The 15,148-nt window shown below is 35.8% G+C and overlaps 2 pseudogenes; both read right to left on the reverse strand.

The window, feature by feature from the left end:
* LOC148191023 (pectinesterase 2-like) overlaps positions 1-15,148 on the reverse strand; it is a 55,185-nt pseudogene that overhangs the window by 2,757 nt on the left and 37,280 nt on the right.
* LOC148191024 (pectinesterase 2 pseudogene) lies at positions 865-1,929 on the reverse strand (annotated as a pseudogene).

Below are 15,148 nucleotides of genomic sequence, written 5' to 3' on the forward strand. Positions count from 1 at the left end.
AAAGTGGGCCTAAGCCCAAAAGAGTACCGCTCAGCGGTAAGTGCGTGAGTTGATTCTTTCCCCTCAGTGGCCTTTTCACCCCTCAACGGATCCAACGTGAGTTCCTGAGTGCCGCTCAGCGGTAAACTACCGCTGAGCGGTAGTTGCGACTTCTCCTTTTGCACTTTTTTATGTCTTTTCTTATTCCCTCTCTATCCTTCTTCACTTCTTTCACCAAATTCACCATAAAACACTGAAATCAAGCATAAACCTGTCCAGCTCTCTTATTTCTAAAAATATGATCAAAAACAAGATTTCAAGCTAGCTTCTAAATGTTAAAGGTTACTTTTAGTATCAATTTTAAGCATGAAAATAACAGTTTTTCAACTGTTATCACCAAGGTATTGGATAAAAGGATCCAACAGCAAGGGGAGGACAAGCGGGAGCCGGTTCTAGTTCAATGGCAAGCAGGAGGGGCGGATAGTGCAACTTGGGAAGGCAAGATAATAATGCAAGAGCATTTTCCAGAGTTCAACCTTGGGGACAAGGTTGATCCTCAAGGGGGGAGTAATGTTAGGACATGGAGGGTTGGTTTATGAAAGGAGAAAGATAGTAGAGAAATAAAGATGAGTACTTAACTGTTGAGCAGTTAAGGAGACGGGAAAAGGTCGATAAAAAGGACCTCTTTTGTAGTTACAGTTAGACAGTTTTTACCTTTGAGTTTGTAGACCGCTTCAAATCTGGTGAAGGAGGTTAAGCTCCTGGGTTCCCAGTTGTATTCTTAATTCTTTGATGTGAATAAAATTCAATTCATTACCATTTCTTGGTATGAGATTGATTGAAGTGTGCGAGCGAGGGAGATAGTTAGGATTGTTACCCATATTCCTAACATATTATGGTCTTTCCAATACCATCACCCACCAACATTATATTCTTTGCTTTTATCTCAACTTGTTCATTGTATACTCCACTCTTCACATATACCACATACCTTTCGCTGATACTCTTCGGTGCAGCGTTTATGGTTGCACTCACCGTTGTGTACTTTCCAAACCCATCTTTTGCCACCACTACGTTGGCTTTAGAAGCTGGAGAAGAAGCTTGCAACAATTTCCTATCACCTGGCTTCACCCATGTTGCAAAACCATCTTTGTAACTCGGTTCTTCATAATTGAACTTTTTTCAGTGCCAAAGTGTTGCTTAGTAACTTGGTAACATTGATGGACATGAAAGGAAGAACATAGTCTTGAACCCCAAGATCGTGTAGAACTCAGCTTTGCATGTCTCGAGGTTAGTGAGAGTTGTGTTAAGCCATGTTTGAGCATCAACTTGGGAGCACTTGGTGTTAGGGTCCAATGTTTTGTTAAGTTTACGAATGGGTTGTTCATAAAGCTCAACACAGTTAGCCAAAGCAGCTGTTTCGCGAGGGTTTCTACACCTTGAACCAAGTGAGAGGGTATTTGCATGGCCTTTGAGAGCACGATCTTGAGCAAGTTTCAATGAAAGCTCGAAGAAATCAGATTTTTGCTTGATGGGTTTGTATTGGTAAGTATATTGGTCAAGAAATACTCACATGGTTGAGGGTTTGGGGTTTGGTTGCACCAAAGTTTAACGTCATGCCAAGAATAACACGAAACAAAAGAGAATAGTAGGAAAGGAATGAACAATGGTAAGAGCAAAGGAAAAGTTGTATTCAAGTATAATGCAATTTCTAGAAGAATCGCACAGTTAGAGAGAAAGAATCGCACAGTTATGGAGATGGCAAGATCAATGCTGAAAGAGAAAAGTATGCCTAACACTTTTTGGGCTGAAGCAGTTTACACTGCAGTTTACATTCTAAACAGATGTGCAACTAAGGCAGTCCAAGACAAGACTCCTATTGAAGCTTGAAGTGGAAGAAAGCCATCATCTAAACACCTACGAGTATTTGGATCTATCTGCTACATACATGTTCCTGATCAAAAGAGGCACAAGCTTGAAGACAAGACTATACGAGGAATATTTTTGGGATATAGCACACAGTCAAAAGGCTATCAAGTCTACAACCTACAAACAAAAAACTCATCATCAGTCGAGATGTTGAAGTTGATGAAAATGCTTCTTGGAATTGGGAAGAAGAAAAAGTTGTTAAAAGCAACATTCTACTTCCAGTGCAACAATCTCAAGAAGAAACTCAAGAAGAGGCAGAAAATTCAGGTACACTTTCTCCACCTCCACAACAAGATTCTTCACCTAAATCTAGTCCAAGAAGAGTAAGATCTTTGGTAGACATATATGAAACTTGCAATATAGCCATGATTGAGCCTAATTGTTAGGAAGAAGCATCAAAGTTAGAAGTATGGCTCAATGCTATGGAAGAAGAGATTAAAATGATTGAGAAGAATAACACTTGGGAACTCGTAAATTGCCCTCATGGAAAAGACATCATAGGAGTGAAATGGATATATAAAACAAAGCTCAATCCTGATGCAACTATACAAAAGCATAAAGCAAGATTGGTTGCCAAAGGCTATTCACAGCAACCAGGAATAGACTACAATGAGACATTTGCTCCAGTTGCTCGCTTAGATACAATTAGAGTTTTAATAGCTCTTGCAGAACATTTATCAAATGGATGTCAAGTCAACCTTTCTAAATGGGGTGCTCGAAGAAGAGATTTATGTTGAACAACCACAAGGCTTCATCAACGAAGGCAATGAAGGCAAAGTACTAAGACTTAAAAAAGCATTATATGGCCTAAAGCAAGCTCCTCGAGCATGGTATAGCAAGATTGATAAATACTTCATCGATCAAGGATTCAGGAGGAGCAAGAGTGAGCCAACACTATATATTAAGACTGATGAACCAATATTTTCCTCACTTCACTTAGTTTAATGTGCTAGAATTAGTCGGGGAATTATGCTTAAACGTCCGGTATTTTCCTGTTTTTCCTAATTGTGCTTAATTTGATCGGAAATTCTTATTTTAACTAATTTGAATTATCTGAGCTTATTATTTTGCATTATTAATTACGGGAAAATTTTGGATAACTTTTTGGGACATTTGAAAGCTAAATGAGAAATGGCAATTGAGCCAATGCATCTTAGCCATTTTTATTTTCGCTGGCTGCCGCGTGAATGTTGTGTCAACTTGTGTGTCTTCGTTTGAGTTCAATTCTTATCCGTTTTCCATGCAATTTTTTTTCATAGTTTCGTCTGGATGTCTATTTTAACTTATAGTTTTTACTTTGTTCAAATTCGTTCTGTGCTGTTCCCAGTATTTATTTTACTCTCATATGTCAGTCCAGTGATTACTGTTTGAGTGATTTCTAATCTGTTGCATTGTTTGCTTGCTGTTTAGTAATTGTGGTGGCTGGAATTGATCATTGGACAGTGCTAAAACCTCCCAACACTCTTAAACATGGAATCCAACAGCTTGGGAGGCACTCACGGCCTCCACATCTCACAATTGTGCTTTAAGAGGAAAAAGTGCGAGCTGCCACATTGGAGAATTTTTCTTTGGAAAATTAAGTGTGTGAGTCCGTGAAGCTGGAAGGAATGAGGGGGCCACCACTCACATTATTTTACATTGGCTTAGTAAAGCTCACGACCAGGAGGAATTCCAAAATGAAATGTTAGAGTTTTATTGAATTAGCATTGTTAAGAGAAGTAGTGTTACGGAAAGAGAAGCTCACGACCCAATTGAAGAGGTCCAGCTTGGCAGCAGCAAAAGGAGGTGCTTCAATTGGAAGATCCACGCTAATTCGGGCCAGAAAAATGAAAGAGCACACGGGAGCAAGCAGCACACGCGTCCAGGGGCTTCATTCACGTCCAACACAGCAGTCTAGCACTTTTGAGTAGCAGCTCCCATCCAGCTTCATCACGGTGATAGAGGAGGTGCACAAAGAAGCCACGCTGGCAGCACATAATCGAGAGCAACACGGCCCACATCTTCATTTTCCCAGCAAAGTGGAAGCATCCAGCAGCCTGAAGATACCACGGCCCGGACCTGGATCCAGCAGCACGGAAAAAAAAGAGGGCATTCATTCTTCATAAAAGGCATCAGCCACCACCTACAAGAGAGAGCTGGATATATTCTCATTGGAAGGTCACGCACATGGAGGGCTACGGTTGAAGGCTCACGTCCGGCAAGCATTGAATGAGACGGTGCAACATGTAAGCAAAAGAGGAGTGCACGGGAATGAGTGCAGATTGAGAGATGGAAGGTTACGGGATGGAGAATGGAGAGGGGAGCATTTTTTAATTTTAGAGAAAAGGTGGAGCACGGGGCATTTATTTGGAGGTTCATGTCCAGCTTCGGTGTGCACGTGCTCATTACTTTGCTGAACTGAAAACGTTGAACTAGAGGAGAGCAGCTCGGTCACAGGTCCAGAGTTTTGGATGGTGGAAGAAACACACGTGTGCTTAGGGAGAAGGGCTCCTGCTGCCATGTCCACGTGAGATGAGCTCCAAGGGCCTTCTTTCAGATTATTTTAAATGCTTGATCTTTTGGTTACAATTTTCATATTGAATACATTCATGAATGTTTGCTAACTTTTAAATCATTTTGTGCTTATTCACCATTTCTTTCAATGCTCATTGTCACACGGAAGTTAATTCTCACTCCTTTAAATTAGTTAAAGTTTTTGCATTGAATGTTTTATGTCTACTGCCGCTTTCCACACCTTGCGCATTTAATTTCATTTCTCATGCTTGTCAGCTGCAATATTACGTTTTCTGATTTAACAATTATATTTCAAATGGATGATGTGTTTCTTTTAAAATTTTCTTCTCGCTCTATGCATTGCCTTTAATTAATGGAAGATGCATTTCTGATTTAACAATTTCAATTCAAGTGAGTTACGCAAGTTTTCTTTTATTTAGTTGTAATGTTAGCTTTAATGACCAACCATTTTAATTCTGTATTTACATCAGTGTTTATATTCGTGTTTGAATTTAGTTCATTTGCATTCACAACTTTCAACCCCCCCACGTGTTTGACCTATTGATTGAACCGCAATTTGGTCCTTGAGAGACGACCTAGGAGTCACTTCCTAGTCTATACTGTATTAATTTTGCAAACAACTTTTGTGTGAGGTGCGACCCTCTCAACAAAGACACAAGGTCAGTACCATCTCATTGTCTCTATATATGTTGATGATCTTATCTATACAGGAAACAATATAGAGATGATTAAAGAATGCAATATAGTGCTAGGAAGTGACTCCTAGGTCGTCTCTCAAGGACGAAATGTGGTTCGAGACTTAGGTCAAACACGTAGTGGGGGTTAAAAATGTTTTTGCAAGGAAAATTAAATTAAATTAAAATTGGAAATTAAAGACAACTAAACATAATTAAAAGCAATGATAGAAATATGCAAAACATAAATACTGAACGGTCTTACAGTAGACCGAACGGTCTTAACATTGAGACCGAACGATCTCTAAATCAACGAAATAGAAATGAGCAAAACACAAAAGTCGAACGGTAACGTAAGCAAAAGATGAAGGGGGTCATTCGGTCTCTAACAGACCGAACGATATTACAATGTAAAAGCATACAAGCTAAAGGAAATAAACAAGACAAGTCGAACGGTAATAAAGCAAGACAATGGAAATGAGATTGAAAACTAAACAATTGAATGCAGAAAAAGCCGAACGGTGTTCTTCACAGAGCCGAACGGTCCTATTCAAAAGGCCGAACGGTTCTAACAGCAAGCGTGTTAGAGACCGAACGGCTATGTTCCTAGGCCGAACGGTCCTGACAAGGAGATCGAACGGTCGTTTATAACCAACACGAATAGACCGAACGGTCCTACACAGAAGTGTATGACCGAACAATATTAAAATTATTGAAACAAAATGTTACAGAATGCAGAAACGCAAAAATGAAATTACAGAAACGCGGAGAGAAACCTAAGGCGCAACAGTACTAGAAATGAACATTAAATATGAATGGAAATGCACAACGAAAATGAAAGCTAGAATACAAAAATCAAATGGAAAACAACATAGAACATGGATTCAAAAGTGTTGTAATGAAAATGGAATATCTGAAGCTAGAATCTAAAATGAGAGAATGTAAATGCAAGTGCTGTAAATGGAAATGGAAGATCAGAAACTGAAACACAAAAGCAATTTAATTAAAATGAGTTCATACATTCATTGAAAAATAACGTAAACAAAACCTAAACCTCCCCAAAGGGGGAGGAGGAAGAAGATGTTCCCAAGAACAGAGAACGTGAATGGCGGGTGGGAGACTTCCGTAAACTGAAGGTGATTTTGGGGTATATAGACCCCAAAAGACAAAACTGCCCTTCTAGTGGGTTGTCCTACAGAAATGACCTAAAAATTGGGCCTAAAAAGCTCTAAAGTTCGACGTGGCCACCCTTTTGAAGTCCTAGAATGTGCTTCCAACACTGTGCTAAGTTCCTCTGGTTACTGCATCTGATCGTTCAGTGCTGAAGGCTCAGACCGCTCGGTCATTCAGCAATTCTCTACAGGCTCAGGTGATGGTGTGCAGTGCAGTATTTACAAGACCGTTCGGTCAAGAGCAATTGTTGAGACCGTTCGGTTCTATGGTGCTCGTCCATTCGGTTCAGGCTCTAGCTCACCGTTCGGTCACTACAAAACCATTCCCGTGCTCGGCCATTCATTGCAGGTTCTCAACATACCATTTGGTCATGTCTTCATTAGACCGTTCGGTCAATGCTCCATAAACCGTTCCATGCTCGGCCATCCAGTGCAGGCTTACAACAGATCGTTCTGTCATGCACTCCAAGACCGTTCGGTTCATGGTGCTTGACCATTATATTCAACAGTGCTCAGGAGATAGCTGCTCATTCGGTGTAGACCTCAATAGACCGCTCGGTCTGGCGCACTTTGTCGGACCGTTGTTAAGACTCTTATGTAGCTTCCAAGACCGTTCGGTCAAGCCTTTAGAAGACCGTTCGGTCAAGACTCTTATGCAGCTTCCAAGACCGTTCGGTCAAGCCTTTAGAAGACCGTTCGGTCAAGTAGCAGACCGTTCGATCATCTTCAGCAGATTCTTTCTCAACCTTTCAACAATGATTGTCCTGCACAAAATGATTGAAATAATTAAGCCCGAATAGTTCAAATTAATTAAAATAAGAATTAGTCTTGAAATTGAGCCCAAATAGTGAAAATGAGATAAAAATGAAAAATTAAACACAATTCACTAACAAAATATGGTGTGGAAAGCTAAGTTTATAGTGAAAAATGGTGACTCATCAAGGTGAAACAAGAAAAGGAAGGTATATTTATCTCTCAAAAGAAATATATTGAAGCTCTATTAAAGAAGTTCAAGATGAATGGTTGTAAACCTGTCACTACTCCGCTAGTGGTAAACGAGAAACTACAAAAAGATGATGGAGCACAAGAGGCAGATGCATCGTGCTACAGGAGTTTAATTGGAAGTCTCCTGTATTTCACAGCCACACGACCAGATATTATGTATGCTACAAGTCTTCTATCAAGATTCATGCAAAAGCCAAGTCAGATTCATTATGGAGTAGGAAAAATAATTTTAAGATATCTATAAGGCACAAAGGAGTTTGGTATATGGTACAAAACCATGACTAACTCAAGGATGATTGGCTACACAGATAGTGATTGGGCAGGATCAATGGACGACATGAAAAGTACGTCAGGATATGCTTTCTCATTAGGATCGGGTATTTTATCTTGGGCATCAAAGAAGCAAGCAACCGTGGCACAATCAACAACAGAAGTAGAGTATGTAGCAGCTGCTGAAACCACAAGTCAAGCAATATGGCTACGAAGAATACTTGAAGAAATGGATGAACCACAAGCTGGACCAACTATTATCTACTGCGACAACAAATCGGCAATAGCAATAGCAAAAAATCCAGTCCATCATCAAAGAACAAAACACATAGCCATTAAATATCACTTCATTCGAGATGAAGAGACAACTAAACAAATACGACTCGAGTACTACCCAACAGAAGACCAAATTGCAGATATATTTACAAAGGCATTACCACGACCAAGATTTGAACTACTGTGCACAATGCTTGGAGTTACCGAATTTGCATTAAGGAATAGTATTAAAGTATAATGCAATTTCTAGAAGAATATAGAAGCTCCTTAGATAAAAGAAAAGAAATGTAACACAAGTTCTAGAATATTGTAGAAAAGTCTAAGATAGGAAAAAAAATCAAGAATATTCTACATAGGTAAAAATCTAGAACATTCCACATAAGTTGTGGCTAAAATGTTCTAGAATAATCTATGGGTCTATAAATACCCATGAAGTCTACCATTTGTGAGAAGCCAATATCTACCATTTGTATGAGCCAGCATTTACAACAACAAAGACAACTACAACACTTCTTCCAACTACTACTTCTACATTCAACTATCTCTACATTTTTTCTATCCCATCAACTATTCCTTTCACAACCTTAAAATACTAACAACTTGCCATAGCTTCTGGTTAATCAACCTGCTATGGCTTTAGCAACAATAATACCAACTTAATGAATGATATTAATTTGATTGAACGTAGGTGGAATGTGTCTTATGTCTTAATCTTATGTCTTTATATAGAGAAAAGTTAAAAGGGTAATGTTGAAATTCTAAGGTACACGTTCCAGCCATGGTGTGGTTCAACTTTGATTTCTTCATTTTCTTTTACCTTTGCTTGTAGCTTTTTGCTTCTCCATGGCCATGCCTGTATGTTCTTTTGCTAGAACTAATTAATTAATAGTAATTAAATACACAAAGCACGTTAGTTTTATCCAGAATATATCAACATCGAAGTTGTTAGCACAATGATTAGAACAAAAAATATGGCTTATATATTCAGATGTTGACTTTAATCTTCCAATAGTGTTTGACTTCAAAATATTTTAGCAGCCAAATAAAACGGTTCGTTTTGTTACGTGCTGTCTTTTATGAAAGGTGGCTAACAGTTTTGGACATGGTCGTTATAATCGACATTCTACAAAGATTGGCACATAGGTTTGCAATATCTTAACAACGACAGCGAGAAGAACTATTATCAGTGGATGATGTGCACCTCGTAAGTCTGATAATTATTGGAAAAATTAGAATATAAATTATATATATATATATATATATATATATATATATATATATATTATATGTGTATGTTTTTCTTATAAATACTAGAAAGAAAAATGATACTTTCATACCTACAAATATTTACATTTCTTTGATATTATTTTTACTTTTTTTCTATTAAAAATATAAAAAAATTGTTTTTTATAATTATTTTACTTTCGTAATATATGTTAAATAAATATAAATATTTATCACCAGTAATTTTCTAAACATTTCAAAAGGGTTCCTAAATTTTGTTTACAGAAATAATATTTACATTCATTTGAGATTATTTTTTATTTTTTACTTTTTTTTAAATTCAAAAGTTCACTTTTTTTGTGATGATTTTATTTGGCTTAATTACCTACTTAGTCCCCATGTTAGGAGGTAATTTTCTGTTTAGTACCCGGTTTTAAAAATGTAGGCATTTGGTACCTATGTTTTGAAATTTGTATCAATTCAATCCTATCCAGTTAACGGCATTATAATTGATGCGAGAAATTAAGGACGTTAATGAAGATGCATTCAAACATTTGATAGCTATTCCACCCAGGCTATCATTAAGGTCCTTAATTTCTCGCATCAATTATAACGCCGTTAACTGGATAGGATTGAATTGATACAAATTTCAAAACATAGGTACCAAATGCCTACATTTTTAAAACCGGATACTAAACAGAAAATTACCTCCTAACATGGGGACTAAGTAGGTAATTAAGCCATTTTATTTTTATAATATATGTTAAATAAATATAAATATGTGTCTGTCATTATTTCTTTTTAACTTTTGTGGAAGAAAAAACCATTTATATAAAGAATTTTACTGTCAGAAGTATGGTGATTGTAATGTAAGTGTGAAAAGAATTTGTGAGCATTTCACTAGTGCAGTCAGGAGAAACGACAGCGGTTATTTTTGTCCTTAGGCAGTGGTTCCCGAACCGAGGCATATCTAAGTGAAGCAATAAGTCTATTACTTTTTGTCTCGAATGCGAACCGAGGCATAAAAGGGTGAGAAACTGCCTCGGGTCATCCTTAACCAAAGCAGTAGATGTTTTGATTTTTTTTATTTTTTTTCGTAGGACATACTGCCTCGGTTACCAAGGCATAAAGTCCCCTTCTATTGCCTCGGTTGTAACCCTAACCCAGGCAGTAAAGCTCATTTTTGTTTTTTCTTTCAGTCCGCCAGCCTTTCTGCATTGGGTATGACCTTAACCGAGTTTTTTTTTTTAAATGAGGTATGTTTCTACTATATTCCCAACTACAGAAATAGACTTTCATATATATTTACAGCCATAACAGTCCATAATAATCCATAAACGTATATTTTGAATGAAAATTATATTAAAACATAAATACATTCAGGTTAAACTAATAATGATGTAGAAAATCTTTGGAGTCCATGCTTGTTCTCATAGGGGATCATCTCCAGCTTATGATTCTAATGTTGAATTAGAAACTCAGGTTAATGAATATTTTATCAATTACTTGGTTTATTTTTATGACTAACTTCTTAGATATCATTTTCTTGCTTTTTAAATAATTTCATTTGTTACAGGTATCTTCATTGACAGCACAAGTCAATGAAATGAAGATAATGATATAATTATTGCTGCAAAATTATCTAGGCCAATTGTCATCCCAGCTTGCTACACTTCAACCATCATCGGTAATAATTGATAAATTTATTTGTATGATCTTTTTTCAAATATATAATCGACTAACTATTATGTTATATTGTAGCTATCTAAAAAAGGAAGTGTGTCGATGGATGTAACGAAGAAGAACAACCATAGATATCTTTGTCTTTAATTTTTAGTATTGAACATCGTTGTTTTTAATTTTTATAGTATTGAACATCTTTGTCTTTAATAATATATGTTGATTTACTTTATATAATAATATTCAATTTTAGATTATATCATTTGGTTGCCTATATTCTGGATGCATTTCCGGCGATTTTGGATAAAACCTCTACAAATAGGGGAATTTCTTTCGAACGCAGTTACTTCCGGCGGTTTGGTAGAACCCTAGTTAGTTCCAGCGATTTTCTAGAAAACCCTTGGAAATAGGGGCAGTTCAGCAAAACCTCGGTTAGTTCTGGCAGTTTACCAGAAAACCCTTGGAAATAGGAGCGGTTCAGCATAACCCCGGTTAGTTCCATCGGTTTTCCAAAAACCCCTAGAAATAGGAGCGATTTTTTCGAAAATCGCTAGTAATTTTGTGACGCTGTTTTCCCAGTGATTTTTGCAACCGTGGGAAACATATTTTCCAGAGAGGTTAAAACCCCCGGTAATGCTAAAGATAACCCCTAGAAAAATTACAGATTTTTGTAGTGTATGCATTGATGGATTAATTGTGAAGTAATTTGTAGTGAAGTGCACATGGTGTATTACTAATGGAAGAGGGTTTCAAGTGTCAATAAATAACTTGGCTAATAAGAGCTTTCGAGGAACATATGTTATTCGGTTGTTTCACCCTCAATCATTTCATCTTGTACCTCTAAAATGTTTAAAAATTCTAAGATTGTCTTCTGTAATTCAAAAAATTCTACATCTTACTTTTTGTGTTTCATCAGATTTTAAAATCTGATAAAAGATTTTTTCTTCATCAGATTTCGAAATCTGATGAAGGATTTTTTATTTTCTTCATCAGATTTCGAAAGCTTAGGTAGAAATTTTCATTTTCTTCATCGAATTTCAAGATCCGACAAAGTTTTTGAAATTTTTTATTGGATTTCGAAATCTGATAAAAAAATTTTCTTTTATTGAATTTTAAAATTTAATGATGAAAGTGTAACCTAAGACTATTTTTGGAAATTGAGAGTGCATGACGAAATGTTTGAAAGTGCATATGAAACAACCTTGTTATTTTGGCTTAAGAAAGATTTGTTGATTTGCATGCTTATGATCGTTTTAATTAAATTTATTTAGTTTATGTTTGTAGAGAAAATTTTAGCATTTTTGAAAATTTTAAATATACTAAGTTTGATTGTTTTAAAATATCTTTTTGAATATTTTGTTTTTATAAATTTACAAATTTTCATAAAAAATAAAATATACTGAATTTGAATTGTATTTATTGTAAAAGTATTAAAAATATATGTGCTTGATAAAAAATAACAAAATTATTATTATTATTATTATAAAATTAAGTATAAATAAATTTATAATTTTATCATAAATAATTTTTATTTATTTTATAGATAGTTTTATGATGAAAAAAACGATTAAGTTTAAAATATGATCACATTAAAAGAATAGTTAAATTTTGAAAAAACAATTATTTAAAAGATAAAATTAATAAAATAATCATTTTATTTTAAGAAAACTTCTATTTAAAGGATAATAGATTTAAATTATAAATATTTAAATTCTATTTTTATAAAAAAAATAATAAATTTTAGTTTTAATGTGTTTGGATAAAATATTTCAATTATCACCAAATTATTATTATTATAAATGAAAAAAATTAAGGGTTAAATATGTTTTTAGTCCCTAAACTATTGACCGTTTCTGGTTTTCGTCCCTCTTCCAAAGTAAGGTACAATTTAGTCCTCAATCTTTAAAAAACGTTCGTTTTAGTCGAAAAAACGAACGTTTTGAGGACTAAAACGAGGACTAAAAACAAAATTTTGAGGACTAAAACGAACGTTTTTCTAAAGAATGAGGACCAAATTGTACCTTACTTTGGAAGAGGGACGAAAACCAGAAACGGTCAATAGTTTAGGGACTAAAAACATATTTAACCCAAAAATTAATTAACACAGAAAGAAAAATAGTTTAATCTGTTGAAAAATCTCACAAATATTAATCACAAAATAATTATTATATATATTGATTAATATCAATAATGTCAACTAGAAAATAATTTATATCAATGTCAACTTAAGAACTGTAACATCCCAATAAATAGTAATCACCATTAATTAGAACTAATCACATTTACAGAGTTAAACAGTGCAGTCTTAACTAAAATCAGCTATTAAAGCCGAACGCTAAACGGATACCAGGTTCAGTAAAATCTTCCAAAATATACAAGATTCAGGACGAACGATTTTACAAAATAAATAACCGAACGTCCCCAAAATCGCTATACAGATACACCAAATACTAAAACTTAACGAGCGCGCTAAGGCTCGGCCTTAATCTCTACTTCAACAAGGTTAGCGTCCTCCAAATTTTCTTCTTCTAGCATCTCTTCAAGTGGCGCCTCCCCATCTGCTCACATCCACACGGATGATCATTGCATTGACAAGACGGACGTACATAACCAGTAGACAACACAAGGAAATTGCAAGGGTAAGCTTAGGTAATTTAATTCATACAATCAACATATTTTAACATATACAATCAATCATACAATTCATACAACAATATATATATCCAAGCATATAATAACTCATTCAAACTCTCACAAGAAAGACTGTCCGGACTGTATGAAGCCATGTATCTACAGGCGTTCGTGCACCCGGGTGATGTAGTAACTGGAACCGTCCATCAGCTGCCACCCGAGGTTAACCCTATCAGTCCAAAGTACTCAATAGGACTAGGGCCTCCTGCCATTCCCACGCATGACCTACTCCCCTCTACATGAGGACGAGCACTCACGGAATATCAGGATGAACAGCCATCAGCAGCTTTACCATGGTCATACTAGATAACTTAACACATTCAGATCATATAGACGTTCCTCCTTGGAACGTTCGTTCAAATTCCACTTTCAATATTTCACTTAAAATAACGTTCGCACATCTTAACCATTTCTATTATTCACATTTTCATTCTTTGTTCCACTTCCATAAAATAACGAACGTTCATCCTTTAATAAATAAGGACGAACGTATTGCAGTACATTGACTACACGTTTCTGAACAAAAGAAACGAACCCTTGTCCCATAACGGACGTTAAGAGTATTTAAATAAGTTAAATGACTTGATTCCAAAAGATCTGAGTAATACTTAGAGAAATTTTAAGTATAAAGACTCCAGGTTGAATCACAAGGATAAATACATTACACAATTATTTAGATAAACAACAAAGTATAATTTGATTCAGAAGACAACACTGCCAGTCAATGACCGAACGTCAATTAATAATTTGAACGAACGCTATTTACGTTCGCTCAGGAATCAATGATAAGGACGAGCGTTCAGTTATAAAACCGAACACTGCTTTGGACGAACGCTAGGTAAATGACCGAGCACTAAATAGAACGAACACTCATTTAGAACGAACGTTCGGTATTAGACCGAACGCTAACCAGGACGAACGCTCAATCTAAGACCGAGAGCTCATTTGGACGAACGCTCAGTATAAGACTAAGCGCTACCTATGACGAACGCTGGAATATAAAACCGAGCGTTACTAAATACACTTCAATTTATTTCAATCGTTGGACACGCTAGGCTGAGCCGAACGCTCAAACCTAACCCTTCACTCAAAGGACGCTCGCTCTTCATCAGGATCCTTTCCGAATGAAAGAATTCTTATTCTAAGTCCTTTTCAAGGGAAACCGAACGGTATAAGACCGTTCGATGACGAGCGTACATTATCAAGCAGAGAATATGATATTTTCCAGATTTTTCATTTACAATAACTTTACAGTTTTTATACGATTCATAACTTATAATTTCTCTCCACCATAAATCTCATACATTACAAAATTCATATTATCATCCCAAACCATACAAAAATTTAATCATATTCCAAATCATACGTTTCATTCTCAGCATACAGTTCAAACAATATTCATCATATACATCCAGTGCAACCATGCTCGTTCATGCATACTTAAACATCAAATATTTTATGCATTTCAGACATCCAGTACACTTCATTGCTTTCATACACATCAAACAAGTATTAAATTAAATTACTAAAGCTTCCCTTACCTGGTTCAGTAGTGCACTTCCAAATGCTAGGGTTTTCACTCGTTCTCTCACAGTTTTCTACCCAAAGAATCACTCCACAATCTTCACTTAATCTAAGATACCAAAATCATATAGAGTTAAGACCTATAACTCATGCATGCAACCAGAAATTGGTTCGCAGAAACGAAAGGGGAGAATCGTTCAGGGACGAGAA

This window comes from Vigna umbellata, chromosome 11 (genome assembly GCF_029865625.1).
Source record: "Vigna umbellata cultivar VRB3 chromosome 11, Vumbellata_1.0, whole genome shotgun sequence".
In the NCBI taxonomy this organism is placed as follows: Eukaryota; Viridiplantae; Streptophyta; class Magnoliopsida; order Fabales; family Fabaceae; genus Vigna; species Vigna umbellata.